Source organism: Pipistrellus kuhlii, unplaced genomic scaffold (assembly GCF_014108245.1).
Source record: "Pipistrellus kuhlii isolate mPipKuh1 unplaced genomic scaffold, mPipKuh1.p scaffold_m20_p_3, whole genome shotgun sequence".
NCBI classification, from domain to species: Eukaryota; Metazoa; Chordata; class Mammalia; order Chiroptera; family Vespertilionidae; genus Pipistrellus; species Pipistrellus kuhlii.
This window is the reverse complement of record NW_023425529.1, coordinates 163,245,135-163,269,576: the sequence shown is the minus strand read 5'-3', so window position 1 is coordinate 163,269,576 and position 24,442 is coordinate 163,245,135. Positions and strand designations below refer to the sequence as shown.

The 24,442-nt window shown below is 40.3% G+C and overlaps 1 long non-coding RNA gene across 1 annotated transcript in view; it reads left to right on the top strand.

The window, feature by feature from the left end:
• Window positions 1–24,442, top strand: part of LOC123653277 — a 74,228-nt gene that overhangs the window by 41,080 nt on the left and 8,706 nt on the right. Inside the window, exon 3 of the long non-coding RNA XR_006742988.1 lies at window positions 2,921–2,970. This is a non-coding gene — a long non-coding RNA (uncharacterized LOC123653277). The remainder of the gene's footprint in view (window positions 1–2,920; window positions 2,971–24,442) is intronic.

Here is a 24,442-nt window from a genome sequence, read left to right as displayed (position 1 = left end):
TAGTTGCGATTGCCTCTGAGCTTTATATTTAGCAAAATTATGCTTGAAGGCAAACTACAAATACTGCTAACTGCCTCCAAACTCAATGCTGCCTTTGAATCTGCCAGTGAAGCTGTCTGGGAAGGAAGAGGCCAGGCAGTGGTTGGCTCTGCTGGAATAATAGTGATTCTCCTCCTGGTGGGAAGTCAGGCTTTCGCTTCTCACGGGATCATAATTTTTTTTAACTGAATGATCTGCCATCACGTGCAACCAACCAGGGACAGACCATTGCTCTGAGACAAAGGCTGCATAGGGTGCCACAGTTCCCCCTCCAGCATCAACACCGCCTTCATCTGTTTAAGAAGAAAGGCACATTCATCTTTAGGAAGATGAATAAAATTAGCTCCAGTGGACTTGGATCAAAACATATGTTATTAGGAGGAAAAAAACTAAATCCTAAAAGACTCAACAGTCCATTTGTGAATCTAAAAGTTTCATGGGGGGGAAAAAAAAAGTAGAATCAAATAAAGTAACAGCACCTTAGCTGGTTTGGCTCAGTGGATAGATAGCACATCGGTGCTCGGACTGAAGGGTCTCGGGTTGGATTCCAGTAAAGGGCATGCACCTCGGGTGCAGGCTTGATCGCCAGCCCACGCAGAAGGCAACCAACTGATGTGTCTCTCTCACACAGGTGTTTCCATGTTCCCCTGTCTTTCCACTTGCCTTCCATTCACTATTTAAAACAAACAAACAAACAAACAAACAAAAAACACCTGGGAAAGGCCTAGAGATCCCCTAGGGACCTACTCATTTTGAGGATGAGGAAATGAAGTCCAGCGGCAGGAAGGGACTTGGCCCAAGCCTCAAGAAAGCCTGTGCCAGGAGTAGAACCAGGCACATCCAATGTGCCCACTGGAGTTTGTCGGTGATGCCGGATGTCAGTCTCCTCACAGCCATTGCTGCCATTGATTGCACCAAAACCTTCTAGAGACCTAGGAATTGTCCTCCAATTCACTGAAAGAAATTGTAGGATGTATTTTCCTATTGTTTTGATTCCATAAAAGTGTACTTAAAGTAAAAGTTAAAATTTAGACTGTCAAAAATGCTTGTCTAATTTCACCACGGTTTTTGAGTCGTTTCAGTGTACTTGTGGTCTGTTTTAGTAAAGGTACATTCAGATTTCTCTTATTATAAATGTACAAGCTGGAGTTTGCAGGCAGAGATGCTTTCACGGAAACATTAGGGAGGAAATTCCCCATTTCCAAAGCTTGCATTCAACATAGAAAAACACAAATGTGTTGGTTTTTCTTTTGGGTTTGATGTGTCTGCTTCATTCTTAGCCATAGCACTGTATATGGAAAACTCATAGCATTTTATTTGAGCAAATGGAATAAAATGGAACAGTTATCTAAAGGAACAAGACATCTGGGCAGGAACCCAAGCACCAGAAGGGAGAGAGAGAGAGCTAGAAACATCGATGAGAGAAACATCGACCAGCTGCCTCTTGCACACCCCCTACCGGGGATGTGCCCGCAACCAATGTACGTGCCCTTGACCAGAATCAAACCTGGGACCTTTCAGTCCACAGACCGACGCTCTACCACTGAGCCAAACGGTTTTGGCTGCGATCAGCACTTTTAATGTCTCCACCCTTCCTACCAGTCTTGGCATGGCTTCTTCTACATATATTCTTAGTTATAAGACTTTTGCTCAGCTAGTCTTCAGTTGGTTTTCCAGGTTGGTTGTCTTATAATTTAGTTGTAATTCTGATTTGGTCTTAGGAGAACCTAGTAGGATCAGGCCTAAATGAGCTGTCAGACATCCCTCTCACAATCCAGGACTGCTGGCTTCCAACTGCTCCCCTGCCTGCCTTCCTGATTGCCCCTAACCACTCCCCTGCCAGCCTGATTGATGCCTAACTGCTCCCTTGCCAGCCTGACTGCCCCTTACTTCTCTCCCCTGCAGGCCTAGTCATCCCTAACTGCCCTCCCATGCAGGCCTGGTCCCCCGCAACTGCCCTCTCCTACAGGCCTGGGTCCCCCACAACTGCCCTTCCTTATAGGCCTAGTCAACCCCAATTTCCCTCCTCTGCTGGCCTGGTCACCAACTGCCCTCCCTTGCAAGCCTGGTTCCTCCCAACTGCCCTCCCCTGCTGTTCATCTTGTGGCAGCCATCTTGTGTCCACATGGGGGCAGTCATCTTGTGTGTTGGAGTGATGGTCAATTTGCATATTACTCTTATTAGATAGGATAGGATATGCACTGTTTAAACCAGCTTTTCCACTTAAAACTCTATCACTAATTCATTTCCATGTCATTACATTTTCCTCAAATATGTAATGTTTTATGGCTAGATAGCTTTATATCACTATAATCAAATTTATTTCATCTATTCTATCACTGCTAAATTTTTGGATGGTCTGCAATTCTTCCATCATCATAGGATCATCATCATAGTAAATCTTTGCATATATTGCTCCCTCCTTTGGGATAAATCTTAATGATATAATTCCTGAGTCAAAAATTAAAAATATTCTTCAAAATCTTTGCTAATTATCTTTATAGAAATTAGTTATTCTTTAGGAAAGTGTTATATCATACACAAAGCATTAAAAAGTGCAAAGATCAATTTAATAGATGCATTGTACCTATTGGTGTGCTGGTCAGTGTGAACAACATACCCTTCAGAGGGGAAAGAAAAGGCTCTGATTTGTAGCACTTGCTGCTTCTGTGGTGTAAACACTTTCACTATCAATTTCAAGCTATCATGGTGACAGCATGGGAAATCGGGGAGAGGTGCACATGACCCACTCCAGCTCCAGCACAGCACTCATTGCATCCAATAGCCATAATTAACAAACATTAACAACTTTTAATGACATTTTTCACAAAAAAATAAAATATTATGAATAATGTTGAAGTCCTCCTGTCTCTCTCCACAGATCCATCTCCTTACCTTCCTTCCTCAGAGACAACTACTATCAAGAATCTGGTATGTACTTTTCTGGATGCCATTTTTATACTTCCTACACATGTAGGTTATCAAAACAATACCTAGTTATGCTTTGCATACTTTACATTTTACCTCATGCTATTATATTATACATATTTTTCAACTTCCTTTCTTCTTCAATATTATGTTTTTGAAGGTACCTGTTACATGATCCCACACCCCTTCTGTCATGCCATCGTTTCTAAGTATTATAAAAGTGATATACTTAAGAAATGCCAGGGTTGGGGGTCATCTGGTCTAATTTGCAGCAGCTTTTCCATTAGTGTAATCTTTTCCTCGTGGGACTTGAGTGACCACTTATTGGTACTTCCCTTTTTTTCTTGGGAGGATGAGGGCAGTAACAAATTAAACTAAGTGCTTGGTTCATAGGCATTAGAAATAGAAGGCACCTTGAGAGGCTCAAGCCAGCCTGCTGCCTTCAGTCATTTATGCCAGGAGAGCAAGGAGGTTAAAGCACCTCCTCATGCCATCCAGCTGGAACATGGCAGACTCACTGCCACAGTCCAGGTCTCCTCTTAAGATCTTCCCCTGCACTGAGCTTCGGTGTGAGAGTAAGAGTCAGCGAGTGCTGCCGAAACTGGTTTGGCTCAGTGGATAGAGCATCGGTCTGTGGACTGAAAGGTCCCAGGTTCGATTCCAGTCAAGGGCATGCACATTGGTTGTGGGCACATCCCTGGTAGGGGTTGTACAGGAGGCAGCTGGTCAATGTTTCTCTCATCATCGATATTTCTAACTCTCTATCCCTCTCCCTTCCTCTCTGTAAAAAATCAATAAAATCTTAAAAAAAAAAAAAAAAAAAAAAAGCCAGCGAGTGCTGAGAGACAGCATGTCTGTGCCACTACGTCTCCTTGACAAGCTGCGCATCAAAGCATGGAATGAAGAGATGAGGGTAGAATAAAAAATGGTGCCTGCAGATGGCACATTTTGCTTCTAACTCACCAATTGGGAAGGATTTCGGAGAAGAAGCTAAAACTGGGAAATGTGGCTCGGAATAAGCACCTCACCAAGGGAACAGAATAGCCTTCTTGTCCCAGTCCCACCTGTAACAACATTCTACCCAGATAATGGAACAAACATACCTCCTTTCTGCTTCACCGCTTCTGCTCAATCATGTCTGCGTCATCCCTCCCATCTGCTGACACCCCAAACCTCAGGACAGCCTGAGGATGCAGGGCAGGGTAAAGAGGGAAGAGGGGGGAAAGAGGAACACCTGTAATAATCTGAACAATGAAGATATATTATTATTATTATTATTTTTAAAAAGGCTCCCCCAGCCCTCCACGTGCTGCTGCTCTCCATCTCAGTCTGTGGAGTCAGCCCAGTTGGGTCCTTTCTCCTCTCCCCCCTCCTTTAATTCTGATTTCTCTACCTCCGTAATGAGTCCCTCTTGTTATTTAAAAAAAAAAGAGGGAAGATGATGAGGGGAACTTTCTGCCCGTTTCAAGTGGTTTTATGATGCAGAAATGTGTGTGTGTGTGTGTGTGTGTGTGTGTGTGTGTGTGTGTGTGTGTGTTGGGGAGGGAGCTGTCTTCCTCATGACTGTTCCTGAAGCCAGTCTTTCCTAACCCATGAACGAGGTTTCCTAATTGGCAGAGAATAGCCTCTGTCATTACAAAAAGAGCTAGTTCCCCCCCAAAATTCTGCAGAGATAGAAAGATCTGAACAAACATAGACAAAGACAGTGACTTAATGCAGATGCTGACACCCCAAGAAAGACGAGGAGAAAAGGGAATATTTTGGGGGAAGCAGCAGCATTTCTTGAAAGGAAGGAGAAAGTAAAGGAATGAAGTAAAAGATCATGAATTGGCAAAGGGAATTTGTCTTGTAACGTTCATAACCATGTCAACAACAGAGCCTGCAAAGAAGTAACTCTGGAAGCAACGAGGAAAGCGTAGAGCTTTAGCAGAGGGTCAGGAACCCAACCACAACACGAAGCCTGCTCATTCCGGCTGGGGAACCACCATCTCCCTGTCAGGAAGGACTGAGGCTCAAGCTGCACTTGCCCTGGAATGATTTATTTACAGATAAATTATACAGCTATAATTGAGCACATAGATGTAACTGAAATATTTAGTCACAATATTACTCATGCCATGCTTGTTGAATTAAACTTAAATGACCCTTTTGAATTTAAAGTGACATTAGGGAACTGGGTAGTAGGAGTGGGGGTAGGGGAGGAGGGAGGAGGGAGGAGGGATGGAGGACCCCAAGAATAAGCTATATTCTACCCAGCAAAACCCATTCTGGATTGGGGCTCCATGTACCTATACCGACTTGCTGGAGAGGAGGGTGTGAAGGAGTTAATGTTCCCGCATGGCAGTTCCATCGCATAGTTGAGGGTGTGCTGGTTGACTGAGTCAGTGAGTGAGTCCAATCCCCGCTCCACCCAGGAGTGAAATGACAATGGAGTCTTTCAGGGCATAGGTGTGAGTCATGCTTGAGCAGCAACCAGGCAATGGAACACCATGACATCACCTCTACGGTCTACTACTTGGCCCCCAGAACAGCCGTGGAAGCAGTGATTGAATCTGAATCAAATTCAACTCCATTAAGTTAACCTTTGCAAGGTCAACATCTGCTGCTGGCTTTCCGGCCAGCCAGCAATCTCGAAAATGAGTGTAGGTGGCTTGGTTAATGAGGCTTCCATAATGAAAATCTGGGTCTTGATTAAATTTTGTACAGCATGTGTTTGTGGACACCAGGGTGTCTATCTCGCTGGATTTCTCAGAGTTGTCAATTCTATGTCAAAAATTATAACAGCAAATGTGCTTTTGAAAAGCATCCTGCAAAAAATGTTCATATATGTATGAACAACTTTGTGCACATATATATATATATATACACACACACACATATACTGAGTGGCCAGACTATTATGATCTCTGAATGCATAATAATCTTGCCACTCAGTACATATATATTAGAGGCCCAGCGCATGAATTTGTGCATGGGTGCGGGTCAGGCCAGCCTGACCAGAGGGCAGGGACATGGGTGGTTGGCTGGCCTGCCTGCTGGTCAAACTCCTAGTTGAGAGGACAATTTGCATATTAGCCTTTTATTAAATAGGATATACACTGAGTGGCCAGATTATTATGCATTCAGAGATCATAATAATCTGGCCACTAAGTGTATATACCCATATATGTATTGATATATTACAGGAACTTGATGCTTATGTATCTATAATATATATTTATATATAGGTAAAGTTGTTCATTGCAGAATTTTTTGTTGCAATATTAAACATCTAACACTCAATGCCCAACAGTAAGATATTTTTAATTACATTATGGCCCATCTATACAGTGGAATGTTATGGAGCTGTTGACAAGAAAAAAGTATATTGAACTGTATTAGCACACTTGATATTGTTTAAAATGATTAAAATATTTTTACTGAAAGAAGATAATGTGATATGAAGAACTGTGCAGTAGGATCCTATTTAGAGGATAGACATAAATATAAATATAAATATAAATATAAACATAAATATAAATATAAATATAAATATAAATGTATATTAGTGCTTAGACAAGTGTATGAAAAAATAGGAAAAATAGCTATTCACTGGTTTAGGCTGCCAAGAGGGATCGGTGGGCTGGGAAAGGTAGAGCAGTGTGAAGGAAAAGTGTTTGTTAAAATGAGGTGTTTTTTCTTAATGTGTCTTGTAAAATATGCCAAACACTTAAATAAAGACACATGAAATGCATCCACTGGCTGAAAATGTACTTTAAGAATGATTCCAAGTTTCCATAAAGGAGGATTCAAGTGCCCCAAAGCAATTTCATGGTTAATGGTTTTATACTGCCATGTCTTCCCTTTAGCACCATTTTCAAGGAATTGGGCATTGTCTTTCTAGATATTTCCTTTCTCAATAACTCAGACTACCATTGATCTAATAATAAAAGGAAGCTATTAGAGACTGTGTGCCAGATATTACTCACGCTTGATAAATTGCACGCCCAAGGGAATATGAAAAAAAAGCACATCAACAAAAATAGAATTTAATTCACATTGATTAAAACAATATGTGCCAAACAGCTCTTTTTGTTGGAGAGAAAAAAGCAGCATCTGTCAAGAAATTTAACAACTAAATATAGAAGATTATGGCCCCACAGATTTCAATTATTCAATGAACTTTTTATTATTTTGTATCAGACATTATGCTGAGGATGAATAGTAGGACAGTATAGTGGGGGAGGGGGGAAACACAGAAAAGCTAAAATAATAAATACAATGCAGTTCAATCAGTGGTAAAATGGAGGCCAAGAACAAAGTACATGTAAGCAAGTTCAAACAGCATACAACCCCCCCCCCCAAAAAAAAAAAAAATGAGGTTTTGAGGGAAAGACAAGAACATTCCTGCTTTGTTGTATGGAGGACATATATCTCCAACTGCCTCTGCCTAGTCACCATGTCCACTTGGCTTGTTAGTAAGCATCTTAAACTAAATACACTCCAAATTGGGCTTCTTATTCCTACACAGACACACACACACACACACACACACACACACACACACAGCCTTCATCATCAGGCCTTTCTCTTCTTACTTCATGGCAAACCCATCCTTCAGTTGCTCAAGCCAAATGCCTGGGAATCACTAGTGAATCGTTTCTATACCCCAATCCAGAGCATTAACAAATCTTTTGACTCCACTGAAAGGATCCAGAACCTGATAGTTCTCTCCAGCTCTGTTGTTTCCACGCTGGCCCAAGCCAACATCATCTATCACAGGAATGTCCCACTTCAGCCTGTTCTCAGCATAGCAGACAGAGTAATCTGTTTATATGGTGAGATAGACTTTGTGATTCTCCAGCTCAAAACTTCCCAGTGGCCCCCATTTCATTCTGCATAAAAGCTAAAACCCTCAGTCTGGCTAACCAAGGACCTCAATGACTTGATGCTTTCCCTCCCCTCTATGCACCCTTCGGCCCATTCTTCTTCACCCAAAGGACCTTAGCTCTTCCTCCAGTCTCCCTCATACATACTTGCTCTGCCCCCCTCCAGTTTTTACTCAATAACCCTTCTCAGCAGATCTTCCTAATCCCCCACATAAAATTACAATCTTTCCTCTTAGACCTCATCCTCTTCTTTTTAGTTTTTCTCATACCACATATAGCTATCACACACACTCTACATTCTACATATTTAGGTTATTGTCTGCTACCTACATCCCATTCCCAAAATACAAGCTCCAGAGGGTAGAGATGTTTGTCTGTTTTGTTCACTGCTGTGTCCTCAGAACCCAGAATAACACTCGAAATATTATAGACATTCAATAAATATTTGTGAAATTCATGAGAGTCCGAATGGGGTATAAAATAATCAAAGTTGAGGTTAAAGGGTTACACAAAGGCCCAGCTCTTGAAAGTGCCATGGTAAGATTAAGAACTCTGAACCTCATCAAGAAATAGAATACCACAGGAACAAGAGAGGTGGCTATGCCGTGTGTGTGTGTGTGTGTGTGTGTGTGTGTGTGTGTGTGTGTGTAAAATGTAAATATGTAGACAATATAAATAATACAATGGGTGGGGAAAGACAGGGAGAAATATTTAAAAATTATTGCAATGATATTTGACAATGAGATTGGAAAAACGACGCAGAGTCTAGGACATTTGAGAGTAGAATTTGTGAAATATAGTAGCTAAGTTGATGTGCAAGATGAAGCAAAAGGACGGCCCAAAGGTAACTGAGGCTCTCTTCTGGGGATTTGGAAATGTTTTAAATGCCAGTAAATAAAATTATAATGTAAGACCTGCAAGGAAGGTACTAAAATCCAATAACATTATCTTCTAGGATGAAATTCAAACTGGCTGGCTTCTGGACTTTATCATCGATCTCATGTTATGAGTTCATTCTTACATCTTATATCAGATGGTGAATATACTAAGCTATGGCCTGTCTTTTTGTTTCTTAAATTCATATTCCCTAATGTGAATCTGAATCTAAGGCTGGAAATATGGGGAGATTTAAAATAAGCAATTCATACTGAGGTTGTAGACACTCAAAATGTATTAGGCAATACAGCAAAATCTTATGATAAAGTGCTTCCAGTTTGCAGAGGAATCAATGACCATAAAGCAATTCATATTCTGCTAAGTAGAAGAGAAGAGGGGGAACAAATAATAGCTGAGTGGATGCCGACAAAATACTTGCTAGCATTGTATAATAGATTAGAGCAAGCATCACAATATTCAAGCTGGCTTTTTATTTTTCAATAAAGGCATCTTAGGACATGCTTTGAATACAGATATGCCCTATCTGCATATGAAACATGTGAGCACATTCTTAGCTTCTGCAAAGAAACATACTTCCCATTGTTTTTTAATGAGCTGTGTGTGATCCTCTCTGTCTAGTTTTCATTTTCTAACTTTTGCCAAAGACATGAATCTAAGAAATGCTTCACTTTTCTCTTCATTCTATTACTAGAAAAATCCCAGTGTAATAAAAACAAGAGGCAGGCCCAATGGTCAGCCTCAGCTGTCTCCTGGTCTCCATGGCAGGTAGATGGTCCTGATAGTTTTGTTCCCAGGAATGTCAGTTCAGAACAGATAAGAGGAGATAGAAATTCAGGTTTTCATATGAAATCTCTCTTTTAAAAAGGTTAGCAAGCAAGAAAAGATGTTAAAATATTGTGTGAGCCAATGGTATACACAGAAACTAAAGCTATCTGCTAGCTCAAGTAGAAGTTTGAATGCTGCTCTAGAGTCTACAAAACTCTTTTTTAAAATTTTTTATTGATTATGGTCTCACATAATTGTCCTTATTTCCCCATTCCCATCCCATTTACTTGATATATCTGTTTGGGTCAGTTCTTACTTGTTTTGTTTTCCATGGCATTAACTTTCTTAAACCGTTCCAGTTAGTTTGTTTGCTTTCAAAATGTTCCATAACACTGATTTCTCCTGATTATTTCCTCAAAATCAAATTGAGGTTACTAGAAAATATTTGTAATAACACTATGTAGATAATGTGTGCTTCTTATTGCATTATACCAGGAGGCACATAATGTCAGGATCCTGCATTGTTAGTGATGCTAGTTTTGATAACTTGATTAAGGTGGTGACCATTAGAAGTCTCCATACAAAGGAACATTTTTTCTTTTGTAATTAGTAATTTGTAGAGTGATTCTTTGAGACCATGCGACTATCCTATTTTCCAACAACATTTTACCCAACCTTTCCTGAATCAACTAGAACACTGGGGTAGAAAGGTAGTTGGATAGATAGGTAAGTAAGTAGGTAGGTAGATAAGATAGATGTATGTATGTTAGATCTATGTTATAAATTAAATCTGAGAAAGTTATAAAGCATGAGAATATACAAGCACACATTCCTTATTCAATTAGAATAATAACATCATGAAAAGCTATTGTATACTTGTGAGAGAATAAGTGTAAAAAAAGGCAGATAGCCTTGGCCAGTTTGCCTCAGTGGAGAGAGCATTAAACTAAAGGGTCATGGGTTTGATTCTGGTTAAGGGTATTAACCTCCTTTCGAGGTTCCATTCCTGGCCCTGGTCCAGGTATGGGTGGGAAGCAACCAATAGGTGTGTCTCTCTCATATGGATGTTTCCCTCTCTCTCCCTCTCCCTTCCTCTCTCTCTAAAATATCCTCAAGCGAGGAGTAACAACAGCAAAAATGAAAATAATGCCTTACAATAATTGTGAAAATAGTTTAATCTCCCAGACTCCCAGAAAGAGCCTTAAGGATCCCTAGTGATCTTCAAGAGACAGCATGATGAAAATTGTACTTCAAGACCTCAGTTTCTAGATCTATATAATATGGCATTAGACTAGATAACCTTTAATATTATATTACTCAATGTCTATGATCTCTGATTTTCATTTTGTCTGCCCCTTTAATTCACAAAACACTCTCCCATATTCACTGACTTATTTTCTTTCCCAATCTTGAGAATGGTAGCATAAATAGTGTTTTATGTAGGGCACTAGGAAAGATTATGAATGAATAACTGATATTTAGACATCAGCCATCAAGGCTTTCTTAACCTCATCAGAGGCCATAGAAGCTTGAGGAGCTGGGAGGCTTCCTCTTGTCATAAGAGATATGAAATTCCCAGTTTTACTCCACCAGAGCCCCTTCACTTTTTGTCCATTTTACTAGGTGTGCCAGTTAGTAATGTGGATTTTTTTCAATAAATGGAGTTCCACATACGTTGATATATATGCGATTTGATGTGTATGCTATTTTGTTGTATTGACAGCAAGCTTCAAAACTTCGTATGTCAAATTTGCTAAAGGTGTTAACATCATAGATATTTTTACACTTAAAATATATTGAATTTCATGCCAAAAAAATAGCATTTGTGAGAAGTTTTAATTCATTACTTTATTTTGAAGAAAAAATTATCATATACTTCGGGAAGCTATGGTGAACATGCTCCATCTCAAGATACTTGTGAACGCTGGTTCAAATGCTTTAAAAGTGACGATTTCAATGTGAAAGACAAAGACGTCCTGGTCAACCAAAAAAGTTTGAAGACCAACTATGACAAGCATTATTGGATGAAGATGATTGTGAAACTCAAATAAAACTTGCAGAAAGATTAAACGTTGCTCAGCAAACAATTTCTGATCTTTTACAAGCAATGGAAAACATTTTAAGGAAGGAAAATGAGAGCCACATCAACTGAACGAAAGACTAATGGAAAACAAAAAAGTCATCAGTAAAATGTTGCTTCAATGGCACAAAAGAGAGTCTTTTTTGCATCAAATTGTGACTGGCAGTGAAAAATAGATTTATTTCGAGAATCCCAAATGCACAAAATCATAGGTTGATCCAGGTCAACCATCAACATAGACTGCAAGGCCAAATTGCTTCGGGAAAAAAAGACAATGGTCTGCATTTGGTGGGATCAGGAGGGTGTGTATATTATGAGCTTCTAAAACCAGAATCATTAATACTGATCTCTACCGACAACAAATAATCAATTTGAACCACGCTTTGTTCGTGAAACGACCAGAATGTGCCAGAAGACAAAGCAAAGTAATTTTGTTTCATGATAACGCATTATCACACACTTCAAAATCAGTTAAAGACTCATTAAAAGAACTTGCCTGGGAAGTATTAACTTACCCTCCGTATTCACCAGGCCTTGCTCCTTCAGATTACCACTTGTTCCAATTAATGGCACACACACTTTCTGAGCAGCACTTCAAAACATACAAAAAAGTAGAAAATTAGGTCTCTGGACGGTTTTCCTCAAAACAAGAAAAGTTCTATTGGGATAGTCTCTACAAATTGCCTGCAAAAGGGGGAAATGTGTAGCTAGTGAAGGACATTATTTTGAATAAAGCACTTTTGATGTTTCTCTTGAAATCACCGTGTCTTCTTTTATTGCAAAATCTGCTATTATTAACTGGTACACTTTGTATATAGTAGGGCTCCACATACATTTAATTTCTAAAGAAGAGTTCTCTAAGCATAAGCAACCAAATCTCTCTATATAAAAGCCTAAGCGACTGTTATTACCAGATGACCGGCCAGTAGCTATGACATGCACTGACCATCAGGGGGCAGATGCTCAGTGCAGGAGCTGCCCCCTGGTGGTCAGTGCATTTCCACAGCCAACCTCCTGCAGCCTGGCCAACCTCCTGTTTTCCCTTCCCCTCCTCCCCCCTCTCCACCCCCCAGCCTGTCCTGATTGGGACTGGGCAAGACCACCCCTATCGCCCTGATTGCTGACCTGGCTGAGGGACCCCACCTGTGCAGGAATGCGTGCACCAGGCCTCTAGTGTATGTGTGTGTGTGTGTGTGTGTGTGTGTGTGTATACAAATTTAACCTCATCAAAAGTTAAACCTTTTGTGCATCGAAAGACACAATAAAAAACTGAACAGAAGAGGAGAAAATATTTGCAAATAACATATCTGATAAGAGTCTAGTGTCTAGAATAAAAAAATAAATTTTCAACTCAATAATAAAAAGACGAATAATCCAATTTTTAAAAATGAACAAAGGATCAAAATAGACATTTCTTAAAAAATGATAAACAAAATAAATGCCAGCACATAAAAAGATGCTCAACATAATAACCACTAGGAAAATGCAAATCAAAACCACAATGAGATATACTTCACATCCACTAGGAAGGATATAATTAAAAAGAGAGGTAATAACAAGTGTGGAAAAATTGGGACTCCCATACACTTCTGCTGGTATTATAAAAAGTGCAGCTATGGAAAATAATTTTGCCTTTGTTCAATTACCATGTGACTCAGCAATTTCACTTCTATAATAGGTGTATTTCTAAGAGAACTAAAACCATACGTTCACACAAAAACTTGTCTGCAAATGTTTATAGCACAATATTTCAAACTAACCCATAGTGGAAACAACACAAATGTTCATCAACTGATAAGCCGATCAACAATATATGGTATAGCCATACAATGGAATATTATCCAACTACGTAAAGGAATAAATATGGACGAGCCTTAAAAAACATTATGCCAAATGAAAAAAGCCAAGCACAAAGGCCATTTATATCATAAAAGGCCTGTGGTTGTGATGCAGTCATGACATCACAACTAACTACTGGACTCACCAGGAGGTGCATGGGTCCCGCGTCAGCTGCCATGCACAGAACTTCTGGGTCCCACAGAGGCCACAGCGGGCAAGACTTCTGGAGCATCGTGAGGAGCCAGCAGTGTCTGAAGAACATCTCGGGCCATTGGCAGCATCCACGGAGCATTTGAGGCTTTTTGGGGAGGTGGACATGGCCCTGATGGCAGGTTAGGCCTAGGGGACCCTACACACACATGATTTAATCATGCGCTGGACCTCTAGTATATGTTAGATGACTCCATTTATATGAAATATCCAGAATAGACAAATCTATACAGAGAGAAGTAGGTTAGTGCTTGTAGGAGGTGGGGAAAGTCACTGCTAACAGGTACAGAAGTTCTTTTTGGAGTGATTTGAATATTCTGGAATTATATATTGGTGACAGTTGCACAATATTGTGAGTATACTGAAAACCAGTGGATATACTAAAACACCAGTTTAAAATGGTGAAAAAATGTTATACGAATTACATCCCAAGTAAACATTGCAAAATAAATAAATACTGGTGTTCTTAAAAAATTATTATTTGGAGCTTTAGGTTAACTTTATGATCCAGAAAGTAAACAAATGGATAGAGGAGACTGGTCTGTAGATTTCCATTGAAGAGGAATGTGTGGAGAATTCTTGTTGCCAGACTGAGAGAGCTTCTCAGGTAAGCAAAGGTTTGCTCAGTTCTCAGGTCACTGCACTCCCAGGGCAGCCACTGTGGTGCTCAACGTTTGAACATGCAATTGTTCAAGCTGAGTGAACACAATGCTGGTGGGCACATGAAAACTCACAAGAAGGTATAGATAGGCCTACTTACCAAGGTCTGAGTGAGGACAGAACTTTCAGATGTTCTTATAAACTCAACCAGAAATAAAACTATTAGAAAGGAAACAAGAATAAAACCCAAACACCAACATCACCATAAAAGTACACAGGTCTCATACATCGTGGGAAATAACTTACTTATGCAGAGAGTGCCTTTTCTCTGGTCATCTGTGGAGTTTAGGATAGGTGACCCAGTGAAACCACACCCAGTTAAATTCATTCCCAAAAGAAGAACACAAAGGTATGAGAATTGAGTTTAATGGCGAAAGACATATTTTTTTAAAGGAGGCAATTACACAGCTCATTACCCAGAAACACATCTGATGGTGTGAGATGATGTAAGTCCTGAGAGGAAACGGTCTGAGGACCCTTTCCTTGAAGCTACACCCTGATTTGCAGCTGGAGTAAGAGCCATAGATACAGGGGGAGCCGTGCCTTGACACTCTGCCTCCGTGGGCTAGTGTCAAGGGGAAAACAGACAAGGTGTCAAGATAGAGGCACTTTCAGAAAAGGAACACACATGTGGGTCTCAACTGCCGGGTAAGGGGAAGCAGGCTGCTATAAGTGAAACAGTCTTCAGGTGTGACTTTCTTAGGGGATCTGAGGTTGAGGAAGGGCCCTGATCAGTAAGTAACCTTGTCTGAATTTTCATTTTTTTCTTTGTTGTTGTTGGTGTGTGTGTGTGTTCATAGTTCCAAGTCTTATATTCTACAAAATGTAAAAGACAAAGGCATAAAAACAATTATAAATCTATGTTAATGAATCAATAATATATAAAGGTGTAATTTTTTGGATTCTCAAGTCATGACTAACATGGCCCCATGCAGGCAGTAGGGATGAGGAGGTTCCAGATAACTTGGCTTGTAGGAATTCTGTGTAGTGTACAAGGTTTGAAAGGTATGTTATGTAGGCTGACTGTACCAGAGTTGTGAATTTATAGTACTCAAAGCAAACAAGTAGTAATTGGACAGACATTTGACTAAAATCACTGCATGTGGTAAACTATATAAAGAGTTACATATTTAAATCTCTCCCCAGGAGAGAGATATGAAGAGTTTTTTTAAGACAAGAAAAGTATACATCTGTTTGATTATTTTTCTCACGTTCTATCCTCTTGCAAAACGAAATGTAGGTCCAAAAGAGCAGTAAACAGTAACAAATACACAGCATCCATCTGGAGTGTTGCATGAGTAGTCGCTAAGGAACACTTCCAAGAAAGAAACCATAGACGCTTTCACCAAAGCCAGGTAATTAAAAGAGTTAAAGAAACAGAGTAGGATTTTTTTCCCCCCTAGTTAAGGTAAATCAGATCTATTTATATTCTAGTTGTCAATTCCTACCCAAATCTTGAAATATTTTATGAAAATGAATCAAAACTATGATTCTTAATAAAGAAATTGGAGGACAATCAAGCTCTCTCAATAGAGTAGAATGCTGCATAATTTCTCAAAAATAACATATAATCTTAAGAATACAACACCATGTGCTCGCTTTGGCAGCACATACACTAAAAAAAAAAAAAAAAAAAAAAAAAAAAAAAAAAAGAATACAACACCTTTACTCATGTACTCTCTTCTCAGAACTTATGGTATTCTTTTTGTTTTGTAGTTATACTAAAAGGATCTTATATAACCTTTTACTGCTTTAGTAAGTTTAGAGAAGGTGAATTTAATTATTATACTTTCATGCAGGCTTATCATTAAAGATGGGCCCACCTCATAGAGAGACAGCATGCAAATTATCATAGTGTGTCTAAAGCATACCCGGCAACCACTAAATCATCCACTAAATTACCTTCAAGTTAAGGCAGGATTGTGTGAATGAGGAACTAGAGAGAGCACGGGATGGGGAGGGAGATTTCTTTTAGGAAATTGGCTGAGTTAGGAGAAATCCTGAGTAGCTGAAGCTGTTACTCCCTTGCCTATGAGCTGTGATACCCCATAAGTATGCTCATTGCCTAAAATTCATGGGATTAGAGGTGTTTCAAAAGTCCCAAATACTTTGGATGTCGTGAAAGTAAACTATTTCAGTTATGTTGCATATGATGTGACACCTCTCATAACCAAACATACCAGCATGTCCGTAGTTTAATGTATGAGCATCAGACTAAGTGGGATAAAGACCAAAAATAGCCTCACATCAATCAGGTCAGCTTTGCCTTCAAATTAATTCTGAAAATTTGTTGGTTTTCAGAGATGTGTGTTTTTTTTTTTAATCGTGGATATAAGACTATGAATCCGTACTTAAGTTTAAGAGAATATTTCTTCTTCTTCCTGCACAAAGGCAAATCCTTTCTGGGTTGTTGGCGAAAAATCAGTGTCTTCTTTGTCCTCTGTCTCACCTTGATCCTTCACACTAGAGCTGGAGCAAAAGACAGCAGCAACACTCACCCTGTGTGTGACCCTGGCTCTGCCCCGTCAGTGTGTCTCATTAGAGGTGATCTGACTTTCCATCAAAGTCATAGATCCTTGTTAGTTGTGGTCCCAAGAGAAGAATTTTGTAATCTCTGGATTTGGTGAGCCTGTGAGTATCCAGGTAATTACTTTGAGGAATCTTTCACTCTCTCATTCACCTTTGCCTAAATTATGTGCATCACTTGTCTAAGCAGTCCAAGATGATCAGATAGTTTTTTAAAAGCATTTTTTATTTCCTAGTGAATTTAAATTAGTGAGGTACCCCTGCCTGTTCTTCAATCTGCTCCCTTTCCCCCCACTGAACCCTCTGTCCCCAATCCAAGTTAAATAGGATTAAAAGTTATACATTCTGAAAACCCTTATGTTGGGTGTTCGAAAACATAGCAAATGTAGTCCATGTGATACAAGGCCATTGTTTTGGCTGTGAGCCAAGTTTGAACCGGCAGAGCTGTCACTTTAGGAATGAAAATGCCATCTTCTTGGTCCTCAGTGAAGGGAAGCTATGAAGAAGGAGTCTTGGCTGGGAGCCTCAGGGCTGTTCAGAAAGGATTCACTGTATCTATGCAGACCAGTGCTGTCCGATAGACATAATGTGAGCTACACTTGTCATGCAAGATTTTCTCATAGCCACATGTAAAGAAGTAAAAAGAAGCAAGTGGGATTAATATATTACTTAAGCAAATATATTCAAAACATTAACTTTCTGATATGTAATCAATATAAAAATTAAACATGAGTTAGTTCACATTCTTTTTTTCACACCAAGTTTTCAAAATCTCAATTTGCACTATCCACATTTCAAGTATTCAACAGCTACAAATGATTATTAGTGACCACATATGGACAGTGGAAGTTTAGGAAATAGAGCTGGGATCCAAACCCTGAGCAATTTGTAATTCTTCTGGGGAAAAAATAGCTCTTACTTTGACTTTCCTTCCACATTTATTCTACTATGTATCATAAGCAAAAAAGAAAGCCATCAACTAGTGAAAATAATTTCTAGTACTTGCAGAAAACCAGTGAAATACAATGAATTCATGCTAAGAATCACCTGCCATTCTTTGCTGGGGAGGAGTCACAATTTGAATCCCAAGTGCCATGCACAGTGTAATCACTAACCTGCTAGAATGCTTAATGATGAGTTCATGAAGGCCGGAATACCTGCTCAGTTCTTCTCTTTCCTCTTTGTTTCCAAAGACATCAGAGCCAAGTGAGTAGGCTCTTGCCTGTTCACAGAAGCTGTACAGTTGGCATGAATACTTCCATTCATTTGCCTCTCTTCTGGGTCAAGAGGGCACAATGACAATATGGATTATGAAACAAAGGGGTGTTAACTTGGGGGCAGGAGGCCAAAAACAATCCACATAAACAAACCATAGAGGTCAATGCTAATGAGCAGAGAACCAGTTTATAACTAAAATTCTCTAAGGCTTTGAGGAATGGAATGAATGACATTAGCTAACTAATAATAATTCAGTTAGTACAATACATACAAATTACTTGTGTCCATAATTATGGATTTATGCATAACTAGTGAACCAGATGAACTCCTCCCTCATCTCTGGCAATTTTTGTTTTTCTTCTGGGAGTTGCAAAAAGCCAATGTGTCAGCGACTCATCTATTTCTGCCTGTTAGTTCATCACGGAGAAGTTAAATGAGATGCATAATGTGGAATTAGATGTCAAGATTCTGTTGAATTCTAGAAAGATGCACGGAAATGTTTAGTTTGCATTACATTTCAACAAATTTGTGTCATTCTGAGGCTGTTAATTTTGGGTTATGGAAAATTGACGATTTGCATAAATCTAAATTCTTCTAAGGACCCTGTGCTTACATGTTCTTCATATTATTTCCTGAAGGACAAGCTTTGATTCAGTCTTTAATATCTTAATTATATATTTTGGAAGACAATATTCTCTTCAATCCAAAATATTCGGCTATTAAATTAATCTTTTGAATAGGTCCTAAAAGGTTAGTAGTTTTATCTATCATCATGTATTAAAAAACAAACCCAAACAAAACAAAACAAAAACAAGGCCCATGCTATTCACCATGAGTCCCTTGGAGGTCCTCACTCGGTACCTCCTGACAAATGGTGTATACCTGGGAAGAGAGGCTTATCAGGCCTGGAGCTGTGGAGCTCCTGGTGGAGTTTAGCACATTTAAGTGAGCTGTCTCAGGTCCTGCAAGAATTATGATTCCTTTGTAAACAAAGCAAGTTGAAATATTGTGCAATATTGTAAAGCAACCAACAGCATGTGCCGCATATTGCTTCATTTATGTAATAGCTCACCTTGAAACTGGCTCCTGTTGTAGCTAATGATCCTGCTACCCTCTTACATATCACCACTGTGGATACCGATCTAACCTAAGTCATCACCACCCAGACTGAGGCTACTGTAACTCTTTATTCTTATTCTTGCCTCAGCTCACCATTTTTATACTGCTCTCTGCAATCTAATCCTCCTATACTAATGCTATTATCATGTCATACCATGTCTAAATGATGTAGAGAAGCACACAATTAATTGCCTATTGAACCAGCTTCAAACTCCTCAATCTGGCTTTACTGTCCTCCCTTTCTTCCTTCTTTCTTTCCTCCATTCTCTTTCCCTACCTCCCTTCCTTTCTTCTTTCCCTTTGACTTTTTATTGAATTATAATGTACATACAGAATAATAGTGTACAATAGCTCAATGGATTTTCACAAACAACATATACCCAAGTAGCACCCAGATCAATAAAGAGAACCAGAAATTCATTCTTGCTCCCTTCCAGGCACTACCCACACACTAACGGTGACCACTACCCCACCTTCTAAGAGCAGAAATTAATGTGGTCAGACTTGCCTTTTACTAACATTCTCCTACATTCAGGACTCGGGAAGGCACTGACTTGGGGGACATGATGATGCCTTGGGCCCCCGGGGCCTTGCAGCCTATGGCAGCAAGTCTAACTCACATCCTTACACTGATGGCTCTGAACGTCCTGAGATAGCATCTGCCTTGGTCAGAATTTGCTGAGGAACTGTCAGCTGGAGACGTCAGGGTGACAGCTGATTAGAGTTGGGCGGGAGCCATGGCAATAGTAGTGTTTGAAGATAATGCTGTGAAGCTAATATCATATGCAACTTGGCCTCCCTCTCTTTTTCTCCAGCCCAGCTCCTTACTTTCTTCTGCTTCCTACTCAACTGTATTTTCACTAACAAAGTCACAAAAGGCACCCATAACTGTGGCCTTCAACCCATGGAGTCCCCAGCTAATACCCAAGTGGCCTTTTGCTTCCTAGATGGAATGCCTCCCATGTGGGCGGTTCTCTGGTGCTGCTCTGACCTAAAGAATGTTCTTCTTGTCTTCTAGGAGCAGTGACAAAGACATTTTTTTTTTTAACCTCTAATTCTTTTTAACAGCAATTCAACAAATGCTATCAGTTGTTGCCTTATTATAAAGTTGAGATTTTCTTAAGCATCACTATTGAAAATGTAACATAAAAGTAGTAAATTAAATATTGAAGAAAAATCAGAGTATATTACTCATAAGTCCAGCCCAACTCTACAACTGCTTTAATTTTGCACATCATCTCCCAGGTCCTATCCACTCCAGTTTTTATACTGTTACTATTGTAGTGTTCATATCAGGAAATTATCTTTTTTATTATTATTACTGTTGATTTCAGAGAGGAAGGAGAGGAAGAGATAGAAACACCTATGATAAGAGAGAACCCTGGATCGATTGCCTCCTGCATGCCCCCTTCTGGGGATCAAGCCCACAACCTGGGCATGCCCTGACTGGGAATAGAACCTGTGACCTCCTGGTTCATAGGTTGATGCTCAACCACTGAGCGACGCTTGCCAGGCAGGAAATTATCTTTTTTTTTAAATTAATATATTTTTACTGATATCAGAGAGGAAGGAAAGGGAGATAGAAACATCAATGATGAAAGAGAATCATTGATCTTGCATGCCCCCTATTGGAGATTGAGCCAGAAACCTGGACATGTGCCCTAACTGGGAATCAAACCTTGACCTCTTGGTTCATAGTTCAATGCTCAACTACTGAGCCACACCAACAGGAAATTACGGCAATGATGCCAGTCTCCCGGAAGCCTGAATTCCTGCCCCCTCTCTGTCACTTACTGTTTTCAGGCTCTACAGCAGTGGTTCTCAACCTGTGAAAAGGGTCACAACCCACAGATTGAGAACCGCTAGCAGGGTCGCATAAGACCATCAGAAAACACAGATATTTACATTATGATTCATTAACAGTAGCAAAATTACAGTTATGAAGTAGCAATGAAAATAATATTATGGTTGGGGTCACCACAACATGAGGAACTGTATTAAAGGATCACAGCATTAGAAAGGTTGAGAACCACTGAGTCGGGGGGTGATTGGCCTGGCAGGCAGAAGCAGTTAGGGGCAATCAGGCAGAGGCAGGCGAGTGGTTGGGAGCCAGCAGTCCTGGATTGTGAGAGGGATCAGGCCTAAATGGGCAGTCAGACATCTCTCAAGGTGTCCCAGATTCAAGAGGGTGCAGGCACAAATTTCATGCACCGGGCCTCTAGTATAAAATAGTGTTAAATACAAACTGAAATCAAAACAGAAAACTGACCTTTAAATTTATTTTTAAAATTACAGTTGACATACAATATAATATTAGTTTCAGTTGTACAACATAGCATTTAGATATTTATATGCCTTACAAAGTGATCACACATAAGTCTACCTGACACCATACATAGTTACCATAATATCACTGACTGGCCTATGCTGTATGTTATAATCCCATGGCTTATTTTATAACCAGCAGTTTGTACTTGTTTCCTTCCTTTTCACTATACTGTCTTTCCAAGATAAACCATTCTGGCCCTAAAACTGCCTAGGGATTAATTCAATGCTTTGTGTCTTTCTCTTCCTGATCACTCACATACACACTACATGGGCAGGCCTGGGGTTTGGAGTGAGAACGCCCTGCCTCTGCTGTTTCCTAACCAGGTGATCTTGGGCAAGTCACATGGGGTTTGTGATCCTCATTTTCTCACCTATAAAATGATGGTAATGATAGAGTCTCCCTTGCAGAATAGAAGCAAGGACTCAATGAGATAATATGAAAAAGGCAACCTACAGGATGGATATTGCTATGTATCAGTGAGTTATTTTTCTGAATAGATGATTCCACTCAAGGTTACAAAATGTCCCTGATAAGCATGTCCTTCTGAATGATTCTTAAAAAAAAAAAAAAAAAAAAAATATATATATATATATATATATATATATATATATATATATATATATATATATATATCTTTATTGATTTCAGAGAGGAAGGATATGAGGGAGAGAGATATAGAAACATCAATGATGAGAGAGAATCATTGATCAGCTGCCTCCTGAACATCCTCTACTGGGAATCAAACCCACAACCCAGGCATATACCCTGACCGGGAATTGAACCTATGTCCTCCTGGTTCATAGGTCAATGCTCAAGCCCTGAGACATGCTGGCTGAGCCTCCTGGATGATGCTAACACAAATCTTAAAAGACGGGCAGAAATTAGTCAAGGAGGAGGGAGAGCATTGGTGAGCAAAGCGAGCATTTATGCTTTCAGTGAGCATGAGGCATGCAGACTGCAGGACAGGCTGGGGCGTGCAGACTGCGGCGGTGCAAGGTGGGCAGAGATGAGCCCAGGTGATTGGGCTCAAGAATGCTAAACATAAGGTTTGAGGCAGGCAATGGCAGGAGCTCAACCCTTTAGGGCATTATATACCTTTTAGGAAGCTTGTATTTTATGTTCAGTGAAATTTTAACAAATACATATACTTAATCCTAACCTAAGGATATTTTTTCTATTGATTTTAAAAAATACATATTTTATTAATTTTACACAGAGAGGAATTGAAAGGGATAGAGAGTTAGAAACGTCGATGAGAGAGATACATCGACCAGCTGCCTCTTGCACACCCCCCAATGGGGATGTGCCCGCAACCAATGTACATGCCCTTGACCAAAATCGAACCTGGGACCTTTCAGTCCACAGGCCAATGCTCTATCCACTGAGCCAAACCGTTTTCGGCTCCATTGATTTTTTTAAGAGAAAGTGAAAGGAAGGGAGAGAGAAAGGGGGAGAGCGAGAGCGAGAAAGAGAGAGAGAAAAAAACAACATTGATGTGAGAGAAGCACAGCAATCGGTTGCCTCCTGCACATGTTCCAACTGTGCTGGGGATAGAACCTACACCCAGGTATGTGTCCTTTACCGGGAATTGAACCCGGGACTCTTCAGTGCATGGGCCAACACTCTAACCACCGACCCACACAGACCAGAGCAACGAACATAATTTTTAAAGTTTCTAATGCCCAACAAGTTCAAGATCAAATACATAGTTACTCCTATTTCTTTACAGCAGGACTTCTCAGAGCCATTCACGTGCTAATGAATCTCCAATAAGGCAATGTACTCTGCAGCATGTCTTCCCCTTTGACCAAAGGTCTTTCTGAGCCCACTCTCTCGTACCCTTACTGTTGCAGGATTTCCATTTGCCAGCTCCACATACCGGGAAATGCTGCCACCCCCCTCGAGGAGCTTGACAGGTTTAGTACATGTCTATGCTTGTCAGCGTTACCATGGCTTTGCCAGCTTCTTCTCATCTCCGCCTTCTCGCCCAGACACCCCTCCAGACCTCTTCACGTGAGCGCCTGCTTCTCCTGCAGTGGGTGAACTCACCTCCTCCTCCTCCACAGAAAGGAGGAAGGCCAAGGCAGAAGCCGGCCTTCCACTCCACCCTTTAACATGTCTACACCTCCAGATGCCCTCCCCGTCTGCCGCCCTGGGATGTCATTGCTCCTTCTGAAGGTGGATGGCAGCGTTTTAGTGTAAGAAGAGAAAGAATTATCAGAGAACAGAGGCTGCTGTTCGGGATCAGAAAGCAGGTCAGAGGGAGGGATCTGGCTAGAAGTCTCCTGATGCCCATGTGAGGGCCTTTCCCTGGGGCAATGCTGCATCTAAATGCCTCCCAGAGGGTGGTACTAGTCCATGAGGCCCACAAACAACAGACATGTGCCATTAATACATTGTTCCTGCCGAAACCGGTTTGGCTCAGTGGATTAAGCTTCGGTCTGCAGACTGAAAGGTCCCAGGTTTGATTCCAGTCAGAGGCATGTACATTGGTTGTAGGCACATCCCCGGTGGGGAGTGTGCAGGAGGCAGCTGGTCGATGTTTCACTCTCATCGATGTTTCTAGCTCTCTATCCCTTTCCCTTCCTCTCTGTAAAAAATCAATAAAATATATATATATATATTTTTTTAATTAAAATACATTGCTCCTACTGGCATAAAATGACTTGGTCATACTGTGAATATCTATTGGTAGTATCCTGTCAAGTTTCTTTCACTTGAACTATTTGTTCCCTTCCTTTTCTTTTTTAATTTTTAAAAATTTTAAATGTATTTTTTAGATGTAAGATAAAGCATAGGAAATGTTTCTTCTCAAACAACTAACTACTTCTCCCTCCCGTCTGTCTCACATCGTCACTGCCAGCACCATGGTGTCTGCCTCTCAGACAGGCCTCTGCTGACCCAGAAGGAAGGAGAGTGAAGGTGGAAGAAAACTGATTTGTGCCCGGTGCACACGACTCTCCT